General features: G+C 37.9%; 1 protein-coding gene and 1 pseudogene across 3 annotated transcripts in view; one reads left to right on the top strand and one right to left on the bottom strand.

The window, feature by feature from the left end:
* ZBTB20 (zinc finger and BTB domain containing 20) overlaps positions 1-16,280 on the bottom strand; it is a 601,757-nt gene that overhangs the window by 323,456 nt on the left and 262,021 nt on the right. The window lies entirely within an intron of this gene.
* Positions 7,279-16,280, top strand: part of LOC102812154 — a 40,722-nt pseudogene continuing 31,720 nt past the window's right edge.

Below are 16,280 nucleotides of genomic sequence, written 5' to 3'. Positions count from 1 at the left end.
TTTCTTTCACCTCTTCTTATTGTCTTGCCTCTCTCTTCTCTAAGATTCAAATCTTTGGTGGTTTCCAAGGTGATCTGAACTCCCCTGCCACAGCCCCACCTGGCCTTGACTTCCCTCCTCAGGGCAGAACTCTTCCTTCATATTCTCCCCGGTCAAAATAGAATGGCTCTCTCTCTTCTCCAGTTCCTCTATTAATCACTTGCAAAGAAACTAATTTGAATGAGTCAATGGCTGATAATAATTTAAAGTAGTTTCTTTCTCGATGAAAGCAATGATTTTAAGAATCAAGGAAGGATCTTTTTTTGTAGTCTAAAGATCTATGGAAAATGCTGTAAGAGGTAGAGGAACAATTTGAATCAGAGGTACTGCCACAAGCTCTGTTACACCTATAGTCATAAAGAAAGAAGTCATTGTGGACATCGGCCTGGGAAACCCTATGAGGCCATTCTACTCTGTCCTGTTGGGTCACTATGAGTCAGAATAATCTCAACAACAATTTTTCTTTTCTTTCTTTCATTTTTATTTTTTTTATTTTTTTATGGGTTTAAGGAACAGAAAGTAGTATGGTATAATGTAAGAAGAACCAGAGTAGAATCAGGAAATCCAAGTTTGGGTACCAACAAACTTTGTCACGAGATGTTTGGGAAAGACAATCAGCTTCTTCCACTGAGAAGTAAACTCCTTGGATCAGAAAATATTCAGCTTTCCTCCTAGTTCTGACATTCTAAGTCTCTCTGACTGAAGGTCAGTCAGCTCTCCTTGTTTAGTTGCCTCTTCCAACTCTGAATAAAGATGGCTGTCATGCCACATGTAGCCCTCCTGACTAAAGGGGTATTGATGCTCACAGGTAAGTTTTAAGTTGTTGTCTTACTGACTTAATACAGTAAGAATAATTATAAGCTTTTGCATGCACAGCTCGTATACTACTTTTGAGCTGTCTCCTTTGCACTATAAAGACATTTCCTTAGTCTTATTTTTTCCTCATTTCCTTAATTCAACAAACACTTAAGGAGCACTTTCTATATGTGAAAGAACTAGTCACTGCAGACAGGGTTCATCTCTGCTTCCAAGAAGCACAAGGATTCTACTATACTTACCTATCCTTTCTACCCTCAAGTCACTTCAATGCAAAAGCCTAAACACATACTTTTAGAACTATAAAAGTGGCATAGAAAAAAGTAAGCGGAATTAGGCTTATATAACCACATTTCAAAGTATTATATCGCTTCAAAGAAGAACATAATAATTTGCATTCACAAATTGTACTAATTCAAATATGTACTTCAATAGTATAAAGGGTATTTTGAGGTCCTGGGTTCAATTTCCAGCCAATGAAACTCAAGTGCAGCCATCACTTGTCTGAAAGTGAAGACTTTTATATTGCTACTATGCTGAACAGGTTCCACCAGAGCTTCTGGACAAAGATAAACTAGGAATTAAGACCTGGCAATCTACTTCTGAAACTCAGACAATGAAAAGTTGAAGGACCACGATAGTCTTATCATGTTGTACATGGATCACTATGAATTTACAGCTACTTGGTGGCAGTTAATAACAATGATCTGTGACAGGGGCAAGCATTTGGCAAGCAAGATTATAAAGGTAAAACAATCTTTTGTAAAGGAATCTTTTTAAATCCTAGAATAAAATCTGTGACTCCTTCTTGGTAAGTGATATCGCAGAATATTTTTGCTTAGTCTTTTTCTTTCCTCCACAGTTTTTGCATTTGGATCCTTCCAAACACTGCTTCCTGATTGATAATAATGGCTACCACTTACCAAGTACAAGTTAAATATCAAGCACTTCGAATATATTATTATACATGCTTAAAACAACTCTCCAATGTAGATACTATTATCCTCCCTTTGTTGTTGTTGCTGCTGCCTAATCTGGCATCTCATGATCATTGCAGATTGGATTTAGAGGTCTCACTGGCTGATCACCAAGTATTTCTTGCTAGTCTGTCTGAGTATGCAAGCTCTGCTAAACACTCAGGTTTCCAATGCTAGATGAGTGGGGGGCTATGTATGAGGTGCTCAGGCCAGAAATGGAAATCAGGACTCTTGCATGGAAGGTGGGGACATTATCACTGAACCACCCCACCCCCCTCACTTTACAGATGTAAAAACTGAGGCCTGGGGACATTAAGAAATTGTCAGAGCAAATACAAGTAGTGTGCCAAGTTGGGGTTTAAAGTCAGGTCTTTGTCTTTGCTACATAGCTCCATAATCGTTTCTTGGTTCTGCCAAATCTAACTTTATTTTAAAAATAAATGCTTGAATGCTTTATTAGCAAGCAAGGAAAGAACCCTTCATACTCTTCCTTCACTTTCACTCGCTGCATTACATATAGTGCAATGGAAACAGGAGATGGTTAAGATTTTTCTAAGTAGATCTGGCTGCCTTTTCATTTTTATTTGGACTGAAAGTAATAAATTAAATTTGAGGCTCTCAATCAAAGTAAAAGACTGAGTTATTTGCCATATGAATAAGTATTTGTTATTAATTGATCAGACATGGATAAGGTGTGTTATTACAACTATATTTGTGAAGTATGATTTATGTTGTTCTATTGCATATTGCTCTGTGCTGTTTTTCATTTTCTTGTACTTTGGACTTTTTGTTTTGTTTTTATGAATTTAGTCACAGTTGGTTGTGTTTTGAACTTTGTAAAAATGTAATACTAAGGAAATTAAAAAAAGAAAAAGAAAATATTTTCAAAATGATGTCAAAATCAAATCTACCCCTCACTAATTTGATTTGTAAGAAATGGAGAACAAAGTATTGCAAGCAGAATGTTTTTAAATACATCCTAATTACTTCAATGTGCAAATGCATTGACTAAATTGAAGCATGCATTTAACACTTTACACTTCAATTGTGCTTATTCATCTAAGTTCTATAGATAGCAATTTCAGGAAAAACAGGAAATAAACTTCACTATACTCTGCCATCTACAGTTATAGGTTCAACCCATCGTTCTAAGGTTTCAGCTCAACTCACTTTGGACTAATGCAAAGATCATCAGCTTCAACCATACAAGATAGCAGATAATTTATTGCAACAACGGAGGATTTTCCCAACTGACCCCTTCTTTCCTATTCTTCTCTTCTGTCTCCAGTGGGGTGGAACATGGGGTCTGGGGCAGCAAAACTGGCAGTAAAGCCATATAGGCCTTTAGCAGGATGAGTTCTGGGGATTGATACCAGAGGGGCTGGAGATAATCCTTGATGAAAGCTGAGATGTAGTCAAGATGCCAGGTTTACTCAGAGGTTGGTCTGGGGCCAGATGAATGAAACTCTATGGGAAGCATGTTAGTGATACAGATTTCAGGGTCTCGGCTCAAAACAAATCAACTATCAACTAAATTAATATCTCTTGAGGTGGAACGCAAAGATCTACATTTTAAACAAGTTTCCCAAATAATTCTTATTTCATGAAAGCCTATAAAGTACTAGCTTTGTAGTTAAGAGCTCCAATTCAATATCCAGTGAAAGCCTTGTTCTCATACCTTGTCTGAATTCTTAAGATACATATGCAAGTACAAAGATCTACCATAAGGCCTTCACACTAGTATGAAGAGCCCAAGAGTTTATCCAGACATAATGCAGTTTGATATGCAAGATTTCATCCAATGTCCACAGCAAGAACTATGAGATAAACATTACTATTCTTCCCATATTTCAGATGAGGAAATTGAGATTCAGAGAGATTTAGTAACTTCTCATGACACCACACTTGTAATTGAAAGATCTCTTAAGAACGCCACTACTTTAACTCTTAGCCTTATAGAAAAAAAATATTCTCCAACGATCTCTATTCTCAAAGAGGTTCACTATTTGGCAATAGTGTCATGGTTAAAGAACTTCCCTAAATACTAGTATGATTGGGTTATATAATAATAAACAGGGTGTGAGTGTTTGTATCCAAGTAACTTTTTCCTTAGACCATTTTATAGACACTAAATTCATCTAAACTAAGCTGCTAATCCAGTCGACAATCATGCACATGCTTTGCCAGAACCTGAGGTAACAAAGATAAATAAGATTCAGCCTCTGCCTTCACTGGACTTAACAGTTCTGAAAAAGAGATGAACTAGTGTACAAATGGTTCGGGGTTAATAGTCAGTAGAGGCCTGAGGGAGAGCGAGTGGTTCATTCCCCTGGCAAAAGAAGAAAAAGAGGGTGAGGTCTGGAAATTTTTAGTTACCCTAGCACTTTGCCATTGGCTAGTGTAAGGAATTTAGATTTTTTAAGAAGATTGAATTTTCATTTATACAGCTTTGTTAAAAAGGGGGAAGACTTAAGTTACTTGTATATTTTGAGCGGATAAAACTTTCTGGTTTATTCTTTCTGGTATCCATTTTTTTTTTTTTTTTCCTTTTGATAAATTTCTGGGTACTGGGCCAAATAAGTTATTGTGTTTATTCATTCTTATATAGCACAGCTGAGATTCTATTCTTGAGATGGGTGCCTAATAAATTTTATCAGCAGTATTTTATCCTACCCAATAAAAGTGACTCTATAGTGACATATTGACTTTGTCCTTTACTTCATTTTCTTCTGTTTCAATTACTCAAAAGGGTATTATTAGATTACAACTATTTACAATAAAAAACATGTAGAAGTTAAAAACAACTGAAAACATATAGAGTGACCTCAGTTTCCTTCCTTGAGATAAGAGATGATTTCATATATATATAAATACAGTTTGAGCATATTAATGTCAGAACTGACTGATGGATGAAAAAAAATTAGGTTCTGGAATGTCAAAGTCAGGCTGATGACCTAAGACAAACATACAAGGATCCAAAATGGAACAGGGAGACTCTGAGAAAAAACTGGGCAATGGAAATAGTAAGATGCTATTCAGGTTAGGGAATATGAAAATTTATGCCCCAGCTATCTCAGACGCTTGATAAGTTTGAAAAGCAAAACATTTCAATTCCTTTAAGATATAGCACATAGCAGATTCTTAAATTGAATTATCATCAAATTTGTTGTCGTGAAGTGCCGTCGAGTCGGTTCCAACCCATAGTGACACTGTTCAGGGTTTCCAAGGAGCAGCTGGTAAGCTTGAACCACTGACCTTGCAGTTCAAATGGCTTTGCAGTCTGGTGCATTAACCCACAGTGCCACATTATCAAATTTGGGATACATTAATTAGATTTGCTGATTGCTTAAAATGTGTATTTTTCTAATCATTAGAATAATACATGTTATTTTTAGAGCATTTAGAAAATTCAGGCAAAAGAATAAATAAATATAATTTTAATTCCACCATACAGAGATAACTACTTTTTCCTTCCATTGTAACCACATATTTTCAGTTTTCTAATATGGGTTGTTAAGTATATGAAATTATTTGTTTGCAATGTGGAATTTTCAATTATATTGTTTTATTAGCATTCCCTCATAAGAACATTTTTTAAAGTGGGAGGTGGCAAGATGGCGGACTAGATAGTAAGGCTATACAAACCCTCCACAAAAAATATAAAGAAAACCAAACAAAACAGATGTAGATGATAGTCCTGGGACCCTGAGCTCAGATGAAGGGATAGAGAACTTGACTAAATGCTTACTAGTTGAGGAAGTTGACTGAATGCTTACTAGTTGAGGAAGCTGAACACACATAGCAAATAAAGGAGACAGATTGGTGACGTGTGCAGGCTGACCAGACACAGAGTGGCCACCTTAAACCTTTGTGATCAGCTTCTAAGACAAGACAGCATATTGGCATTGCAGAAATATACCAGTAGCTCAAGGAGATAAAGGTGTGATTATTTTTTATTCCCTCAAAATCTCTTGGCAGACGAGGCCACACAGAGGTGAGCACCACAATTGTGAGGACCATCAAAGCAAATGGGGAGCTATCTGCATCAAGTCCAGTGTCTGGATTCAGACAAGGCCTGCTACTAACTTGCAGAGCTGGCTCTGGCCAGCCCTGGATTAGTCCTAATTAGAAGAAGAAAATGAACAGATGAATTGGGCCATGAGATGGGGAAGGAGACTGGTGATCTGGGGAAGGAGACAGCAGGCCAGGTGTAGCACGGCCATCTTGAGCTTTCCCCATTGGCTCTGAAGGCAAGAGAGTGGTAGGCAAAGCAAAGGTATCCCACTTATTGGAGGATAGAAAGGTGCAAAATCTTTCCTTGTACCTCACATCACATTGGTGAGCAGAGGCATGCTCCCACCCCCATGTATACTCCCAGTGACGCACCTACTTTCTAGGCAACTGGAGTCACAATAGAGGGAGTAGGGAGCTAGCAGCATCAAACCCAACACCTAGAATTAGGTGTGGCCTACTTCAGAACTGCTGAGCTGATTCTGGCCAGCCCTGGACTAGCAGGACCTGTCTCCCTAAGCTGCCCTCTATGATGGTATGATTCCTCAGCTGCTTTTCAATTTGCATGAACTATTTCTGGATTTGGTTGCCCATAACAAAAAATACCTAGCCTTATAAGAACATCTAGGATTGAGACTGTTACCATCTCATCCCTGGCCCAGCCATGACGTGAGGTCCTTGGCTGGCAGAAGACCCCAGAATTTTCTCCTCTGGGTCTAGTTTAGCATCTGCCCTGTTTTGTTTGTTTGTTTGTTTATTTCCCTTTCATTTTTGTTTTTGTTTTCCCCTTCTTATGGTCTTTGGGAGTCCTGGTGTGGCATTGTCGGTTAATGCAATGGATAACAAAATCATCTGAACTGCAAGGTTGGCAGTTCAAACTCACCAGCCGCTCCTCAGAAACCCTATACAGGGTCATTATGGGTCAGAACTGACTTTATGGCACTTAACAACAACAACAACAACAACTCCGCTCTTTACTCTTGCTTGCTTTCTATCCTTTTTATTGCCACTTTCATTTTTAATTCTTTTCCCCCCCTGTTTCTCTTACCCAATTGCTGCTGCTTTTTTCTTTATTTTTCTCTCCTTGTTTTTGTTTGCTACTCTTTGGTCTCTTTCCCTTTTCTTCATTCCTTCCCTTAACTGTCCTTAGTTCTTTTCCTTTGTTTTCATTTTCTTTTTAATTTTTTTCTTATTTTCTTCTCCCCCTTCTCTTTTTGGTGTTTGTATTCTTTTCTAGTTGTTGCCTGATTTTAATTTTAATTTTTGCTGTTGTTTTCTTTATTTCTTGTGTATGTATTTTCTCCTCATGTCTTACCCAACAGGGGACTGAAATCATACCCAAACAACTCAGTCACAACCGTGTCCTCTACTGCCACACTCACCAGGCAAGAGTTAATACTAGCTGCTCTGCACCAGATAAATGACAACAACCAACATGAGCCAAACTCATCCTACACTGGGCTGCATGAACAGTGAACAGAGAACAAACTCATCCCTTGATGACATCCAACAGGAGACAGTTGGTAAGTACCTATGAATACACCAATGTAATCATCAACTTAATACAAATACAATACATCACAATGTCTCAGAAGCAAAAGACAATTTCTGGTCACATGATGAAACAAGATGGAGTGCCTAAAACAAGTGGCCAAGAGGCAAAGCTAGATTTTTGAGGGAAAAGAAGGCATTGGAAATACCTGAAGAGAATGATATTCGGGTACCTTCAAATAATTGACAGAAAGGTAGAGAAAAACAAAGAAGAACAAACAAAGGATTTGAGACAATAAAAAAATCTACAAATGGAAATCAACATTAACACTAGAATGTCAGAAATGGACAATACAATGAAAGGGCAAAAATATAGATTAGAATCAACAGAAACCTAAATTATTGTGCTTGAAGATAAAAACTCTCAGTACTGGTAAGATAGAAGAACAATCAGAAAAAAGAATGAAAAAATTTGAAGAAAGCCTAAGATTCATATGGGACAACATGAAGAGAAATAGCTTATGGGTGACTGAAATTCAAGAACGTTAGAAACAAAGAAAAGCACAGAAAAGACAGTCAAAGAGATGTTGGAAGACAGCTCCTGTAACATCATTAAACATGAGAAACTGACATTCAAGAGACTGAACGAACCCCAAACAGGATAGATCCCCAAATAGCCTTACTGGCGAATTCTGCCAAACATTCTGAGACGGTGGTTATGGAGAGCTGATACCAATTCTACTCAAGCTATTCCAGAACATAGAAAAGTACGGAAAAGTCCTGAACATGTTATTAAGCAAGCATAACCTTCATACCAGAAATAAGGCAAAAATATCACTACAAAAGAAAATTATAAGAAGTGACTGGCTTACAAGCTTTCAAGAGGGAGTCTAGATCCAGAGGGCACGGAGGAAGGTAGAATTGCCACTGAGTAGAATCTGTCTGGGCAGGACTGATGAAAGGAGATGGGGAAATCAATCATGTGATACAATAGTGAATAATTGTTATTAGTACTGACTATGAGGGTTGGAAATGTAAAAGTAGACATTTTGTAGCAAAAGGAAGGGAGTGAGAGAAACAGTGATGACTGAGATGGAGGCAGAGACGATAAAGTGGAGAGATGGAGCAGCTGGGGACCTTAGACACAGAGAGGGAGAGGGGCTGTGTGCTGACGAACAGGGGCAGGCTTGTAGTGTATACCTTTTGGTTGGTTGATGATGCATGGAGGGGATTGTAACCATGGCAATGCAACGATACACAATAGGATGAATGTAAAGCTAATGTTCTCCCATGCAAACTATCATATAATTCACAATAAAACATTTAAAAAAAAAATTGCAGACCAATAGTCCTCATGAACGTAGACAAAAAAAACCAAAAACAAAATCTGAACAAAATTCCAGTCAATAAAATTCAATAACCTAACCAAAAAAAATTACATCAGACCAAGTGGGATTTATACCAGGGATGCAAGGATGGGTCAATATCAGAAAAACAAACATTAATATAATTATATATATATATAAAACTTTATCTTTGTTTTATCAAAGAACCACATCATTGTTCTTGCTGTGTGCCATCAAGTCAGTTCCAACTCATAGCAACGCTGCATAGGGTTTCCCAGAAGAGACTTGTGGGTTTGCACTGCCAATCTTGCAATTAGAAGTTCAGTGCTTATCCTACAGCACCACACCAGGACTCCTTATCCCCAAGAAATAATAGCCATTACATGAGTAGATTTACAGCCTCCGAAACACTGTTCAGGGTCGCTATGGGTCGGAACCGACTCAACGGCACTTAACAACAACAACAATATTCACTGCAGCACTATTCATAATAGCAAAAAGATAACAGGGTTATATACACAACCCTGGAACGACAGAATCTACATGGACAGATTCACAGGCTGAACAGGCACAGGAGGAAAAGTGTGAGAATACCCACAAACACATGTGTTTGAAAGAGGATATTTATCTTTGCTGCAAACACACCTAAAAATGTGGTAACACATACAGGAAACAAAAAGATGAAAACTTCTTACATATTATCAAACATCTTAAGGCAGTGAGTTGCTGGCCCTAGAGGGCTCAGGTCCATTGTCTTAGGGGACACCATAGTCAATTGGTATAACATAGTTCACAAAGACAATGTTCTACATCCTACTTCGATGGATAAGGACTGGTGGTGGTGGTGGTTATATGCTGTGCAGTCGGTTCCAACTCATAGCAACCCTGTACAGGGTTTCTGAGGCTGTAGGGACTGGGATCTTAAAATCTCATAAGCAGCCAGCCATGAAAGGAGCAATTATTTCAGGAGCAAAAGAACGAGGAGGGATGAGAATTGAAGATTCCTGGATTCAACTTTTCCAATGGGCCAATGGAGCAGATGAACATCGGTCATCATGATTCTGAGACAGGAAGAACTAGATGGTGCCCTGCTGCTACTACCCACTGCTCTGAAAGGGATCACATTAGAAGGTCACAGATAGAGTGGGAGAACATGTGGAACAAAACTCAAAATTATGAAAGACTGAGCTTTCTGATCAGAAAGAGATTGGATGAGCCCGAGGCTATGGCCCTCAACCACCCTTCAGGTCAAGAATGGAACTCTCCTTCCTGGTGCAATTTTCAACCAAGTAGTAAATAGGTTTATAGCGGAACAACACACTAGTAAGGTATGCTCACCATGGAATGGTAAATCACTGAAGATCAAAATGGCAACATTTTCCTAATGACAAAGTTGAGGATGGAATGGAAATAGGAACCACAGGGAGAAAGTGGGGTAACAGTCATTGCATGGAGGGGATTGCAATCATTGAGATGAAACAAAGTGTATGATTTGTTGGATGTAAAAGATCCGATCTTGTCTATAAAATTTCACTCAATTCACAATAAAGTTTTTTTCAAAAAGAATATCCTTTACAGTATCTTTAATTATAATTTATAAATATATGCACAATTACAGATGTCTACATTTTAAATATTCTAATTTGAATAATTTTTCTGTTCTGTCATTTTCGTGAATAACATTGTGATGACCATCCTTACACATAAAACTTTGTCTTATTTCAATTTCCTGCAGATTAAGATGGTGTTAAATACAGATTCATTTCTAGGTGTGAAATTAAAGAAAGGGTCTTGATGATGCTAGTTGCTATCAAGTGAATTCCAACTTATGGTGACCCCATGTATGCCCCACATATAGAGTAAAACTGTTCCATAGGGTTTTAAAAACTGTGTTCTTTCAGAAGCAGATTGTCAGACCTATCTTGTGTGCGTGCCTCTGTGTGGGCTTGAACCACCACACTTTTGGCTAGTAATCAAGCATTTACTCACTTGTTTCAGCTGGCCTTTTTAAAGTAAGGTTCTTAATGATAAAATGCCTGATGATCTTCTGAAGTTTGTTATACCTCTACCATATCAAATGAATGCCAGTACAACTGCACAGTTACCAGCATTGAAAGTGATTATTTTTATAAATTATGTCTTTGAGTGTCAGTGAGTTACAATATTTCCTCATATTTTAGATTTAGATTGCTTTTAATTGTTCGTTTTGAACAAATACGTATCTTAGTTTCTTTGTATGTTTTACTTCCATCTTATCTCTTATTTCATCACCATAGTCTGGCTCTACTTACCTCCCTGACCTATGGCATCATCACATCTGCTGGGACTACCTTCCATATTATTCTATTTAAGTTTGACCGAGTACCTACAGTAGGTCCTAGCCAGTTATTTATCTATTGGCTTTATGCAAGGGAAAATCAATCCCATTCTTGTATATTGCCTTTTGAATTTTGTTGTTATTTATGCTATTGATGAATAAAATCCAAATGCTGTTATATTTTTATTTGAATATATATATGGCAGACAATGCAGAACACTAGGACATAAGAACTGGAAAGGACTTCACAGAGTTATCAACCCCCACTCTTAACATTTGTAAATGAGAAAACCGGCTCAAAGAATTAAATGAATTGCCCAAAGTATTAGAATTACTAAAATAACAGAACTCATAATGAAAACCAAATTTGGTTTTAAAATGAAAACCAAATCCTGATTCCCAGTTTGGTGGTGGTGGTGGTTATGTGCCGTAGAGTCGGTTCTGACTCATAATGACTCTGCATAGGGTTTCCAATCTTTATAGAAGCAGAAAGTCTCATCATTCTCTCATGGAACAGCTGGTGGTTTTGAACTGCTGACTTTGAGGTTAGCAGCCTGATTGGTAACCACTACACTATCAGAGCTCCTTTCATTCCCAGTTTAGTACCTTTTAAATTGTTGTTGTTGTTAAGTGCCGTCGAGTCGGTTCCGACCCATAGCGACCCTGTACAGGGTTTCCGAGGGTGTAAATCCTTACGGGAGTAGAAAGCCTCATCTTTCTCCCGCGGAGCAGCTGGTAGTTTCGAACCGCTGACCTTAAGGTTCGCAGCCCGATTCATAACCACTACGCTACCAGAGCTCCTTACCTTTTAAATAGATAATTAAAAAAATAATTTTTACAATTTAAAAAATGGACATAGGTAGAAAGTTTAATTTTGTCTATAATCTGTTGTTATAGACCAAAAAATTGTTAAAATCATTGCACACAGAAGACTTGAGTGTTCTTATAAACAGAAATAGAATATACTTACTAATCAATCAAATGTCATTAAAAATTCCATAAAATTTGCACATCAGCAAATGAACCCAATTATACCAGTTGACTTTTTTCTTGCTAATCTGCATTATCTTATTGAATCTGTTTGTTACAATAAAAGTACAGTATGGCTAATGTAGCATATTATAAATTATCAATAGGCTTCTTTGTAATGTCTAGTGGTATTCCATGAAAAACCCAATTTCCCAGCAAATTTTTATAAACAATTTGCTTCGACTATAGCCCAGGATTTTAAGAGATATACCTAAAATATAAAACAATAGAACCTACTTCAAAATGCCTCTATTTAATAGAGTAAATAACATGAACTGTTCTGGAAAGAATATGGGCTATTAGCAATTGAATATGAATCAATTATTTCTATTTAATCACTACTTCATATTCAAGAATCTCAGTATATCAAATGAAAACTTAACAGTAGTCACTGATGTGAGAATGGAAATTGCCAAATATATTTATTATCTGTGGGGATGGAGTAGGGCAGAAGGGGCAAACATGGAAATAGCTATGAGTGGGACTAACTTGGATAAAGGCTCATTGATTGCAAAGGGTTGGTTCACAGACCCCATGTTTGCTTAACAAAAGAATTCACAGAAAGAGTATTTAGTAAATCATATAGAGCTTCGATAGTTTACAAAATCTAAGGTTTACATGAATAAGTGGGTCATCCAGTGGCAAAGGGAGACTCCAAAGAATTCTCAAGTATATTTTCTTTCTCTGTGGGTGCATGCATGTGCACACAAAACCGGTCCATTCATTGTATATTCAACAAATGTTTAGTAAGCATCTACAATGAGCTAAAAACTACTCCAGACAATAAATGGCTTAGATCCTACTATTATCATAAAAAATTAGTAATTTATAACTACAGTCATATATTATAACCACCCTCCTGCCTCAGAAAGTACAGAGAAATAGGGAGTAATAGAAGGAAAGATAATATTCTGATGCTCTTCAGCATGTTTCAGTATTCAATATTCTTCTGCTATCTGACAGTGCTCCACTGTTATTCAAAAGGTTTTCAGTGACTAAATATTCAGAAGTAATCCACCTCTCCTTCCTAGTCTGTCTTAGTCTGGAAGTTCAGCTGAAACCTGTCCACATAGGTGACCCTGCTCTTATTTAAAATGCTGGTTGCATAGCTTCCATAATCACAGCAACACGCAAGCCACCACAGTATGACAAAGTGACAGATGTGTGGTGATGAAGATCAAACACTACAGCTTTCGGTATGGGTTCAATGTACAGGAAAACAAAGATCCTTGCCACTGGGCCAATAAATAACATCAAGATAAATGGCGAAAAGATTAAAGTTGTGAAATACTTCACTTTGCTCATATCAACCATCAACACTTATGGAAGCAATGATCAAGAAGTGAAATGACATATTGCATTAGGCAAATCTGCTGCACAAGACCTCTTTAAAGTGTTCAAGAGCAAAGATGTCAGTTTGAGGAATAAGGTGTGCCTCCCCCAAGCCACAGGGTTTTCAATAACCTCATGTGCATATGAAAGCTGGACAATGAATAAAGAAGACATAGAAGAAGTAAGGAACTCTGGTAGCACAGTGGTTATAAGTCAGGCTGCTAACTTCAAGGTCAGCTGTTTGAAACTACCAGTAGTTCTGCAGGAGAAAGATGAAGCTTTCTGCTCCCATAAAGATTTACAGCCTTGGAAACCCTATGCAGGGTCGTTAAGAGCCAGAACTGACTTCATGGCACACCACCACCACCACCACCATAGAAGAATTTATGCATTTGAATTATGGTGTTGGAGGCAATTATTAAAAGTACCATGGATGCCAAAAGAACAAACAAATCTGTTTTGGAAGAACTAAGGCCAGAATGTTCCCTAGAAGCCAGGATGGCCAGACTTTGTTTCTCATACTTTGAACATATTATCCAGAGTTACTAATCCTTAGAGAAATACATCATGCTTTGTAAAGTGGAGAGTCAGTGAAAAACGAAAACCCCTAATGAGATGGATGGACCCAGTAGCAAAAGCATCAATGGGCTCAAGCGTAGCAACAATTGGTTGGCATAGGATCGATCAGTGCTTCTTTCTGTTGTGCACAAGGATCCTATGAGTTGGTACTGACTTGACCACAAGTGTTAGGTGACCACTTGTTCTTAGGTGCCATCATCAGCAGAATGAAACACTGCGTGATCCGAGGCCAACCTCACTATTGTTGCCATGCATGAGTCCATAGATGCTGCTACTTGGCCAATCCATCTCGCTGGGTGGTCTTCCTTTTTTTTCCTCTGACCCTCCACCTTACCAAACATGATATTGTCCTCCAGCGACTGGCCCCTCCTGACAATATGTTCGAAGTATGAGAGACGAAGTTTGGCCATCCTGGCCTCCAAGGAGCACTCGGGCTGCACTTCTTCCAACACAGATCTGTTTGTTCTTTTGGCAGTCCATGGTACTTTCAATGTTCTCCTCCAACACCATAACTCAAAAGCATCAATTCTTCTATTCACTGTCTTCTTTATTCACTGTCCAGCTTTTGCATGTATATGAGGTTATTGAAAATACCGTGGCTTCGGTCAGGCGCACCTTAGTCTTCAAGCTGACATCTTTGCTCTTCAAAATTTGAAAATGGTCTTGTGCAGTAGATTTGCTTAATGCAATATGTTGTCTGATTTCTTGACTGCTGCTTCCATGAGTGTTGATAGTTGATCCAACAACAACAATAGGAGGAAAGAAATGAACGACCAGCATGCAAGTTTTCTCACTTCATGTAGTATAAAATTCCATTATATTGATAATAATTAAAGAAAATAGGTACCAATATTTTTAAAAAATGAACAGTACTTATTATTGAAAGAATAAACCATGACACCAGAGGAGTAGCAGAGGAGAGGCAGAGCAGCAGCAACAACAGCAGAACGAAGAGCTAAAGAAGACAACAGAGTGGTGGGCTTCCCAGTACACGGAGCATACATATGAAGCTTAGTGACTTTGGGCAGGAGGCTTGCTTGAGAGTAGTGTGCCTCCAGACATTAATTGGGTGAACCTTGAGGCTCGCAGCACAATTTGTAACCACTATGCCACCAGAGCTCTTTAAACTCATAGAGGTAGTAGCTCAAAACACCAACAGAGTGAAGGAGTCTTCACATTAAGTGTCAGGGTAGATAGGGACGGGCAACGTAGACACTGGCTACCTAAAATGAGGAGGTAAGAAAGGCACGAAGTGACTGGCTTACAAGGTTTCAAGAGGGAATTTACGAGTGTGTGGGGAAAGATAGAATTCCCCCACTGAAGAGTTTTCATATTGTCTACATGGATCTGGTAAAAAAGATAGGGATAAGATTCTTATGATTCAATAATTGTGAGTAATTGTTATCATGACTAATTGCAACTGTAACAAAAATGAGGAAGTAGTGAATCTTACAGTCCAGAAACAGAGGACCCTAAGACCAGCAAGGGAGAAGAGTACAAGTGGAATGCGGAACAAGGCAGAGATGGGGACATGGAGAGAGGGAGCAGCTGAGGACTCCAGATTCATGGAGAGAGAGGGACTGAGAGCTGGTGGCCAGGAGGCAGATTTGCAGAATGTGCCTTTTGGTGGTGTAAATTATTATATATGCCTATGTGTGTGTTTTTTTTTTTAAAGAGCTAAAATTAATAGAGAGAAATACTGTTAACTGATGGGACATGGAGGGAATTATAATCATTGTAATGAAACAAAGTATATGACTTGTTGAATGTAAAAACTGATGATCTGCCCTATAAACTTTCACTCAATTCACACACACACACACAAAACTCCAGAGGGAAAAACAAATTACCTACAAAGAGATGAAAAATGGATTGATAGCAGATTTCTCTTAAGTAAACAGAACACTCAAAAATATAATTGAATTATATATTCAAAAAGCCAAGTGAAAATATGTAGATAAATTATTATTTAAGATACAGTACAAACTAAAGACATTCAGAAAACGAGTACTACCTTCACTAAAACATAATGTTATTCAACAACAAGGAAAGTGAGCCTTTCAAAAAGAAAGACAGGATCCAAGAATAACTGTGGACAAAGTAACAACTAAAATATATATACAAATATAACTAAAGAGTGACAGTAGGAATCAATGATGACCATTTTTGTAATGTTTAAAAACAAATTGTTGCTGCTGCTGTTGTTAAGTGCGGTCGAGTAGGTTCTGACCCATAACGAACACTATATAGTGGTTCTGAGAAGCGGCTGGTGAGCTTGAACTGCCGATCTTGCAGTTCAAACAGACTTTGCAGTCCAGAAATAAATATGTAAAACTAAAATTC

This window comes from Chrysochloris asiatica, unplaced genomic scaffold (assembly GCF_000296735.1).
Source record: "Chrysochloris asiatica unplaced genomic scaffold, ChrAsi1.0 scaffold00061, whole genome shotgun sequence".
NCBI classification, from domain to species: Eukaryota; Metazoa; Chordata; class Mammalia; order Afrosoricida; family Chrysochloridae; genus Chrysochloris; species Chrysochloris asiatica.
Note: the sequence above shows the minus strand (reverse complement) of the source record. Positions and strands in the feature narration are given on the sequence as shown.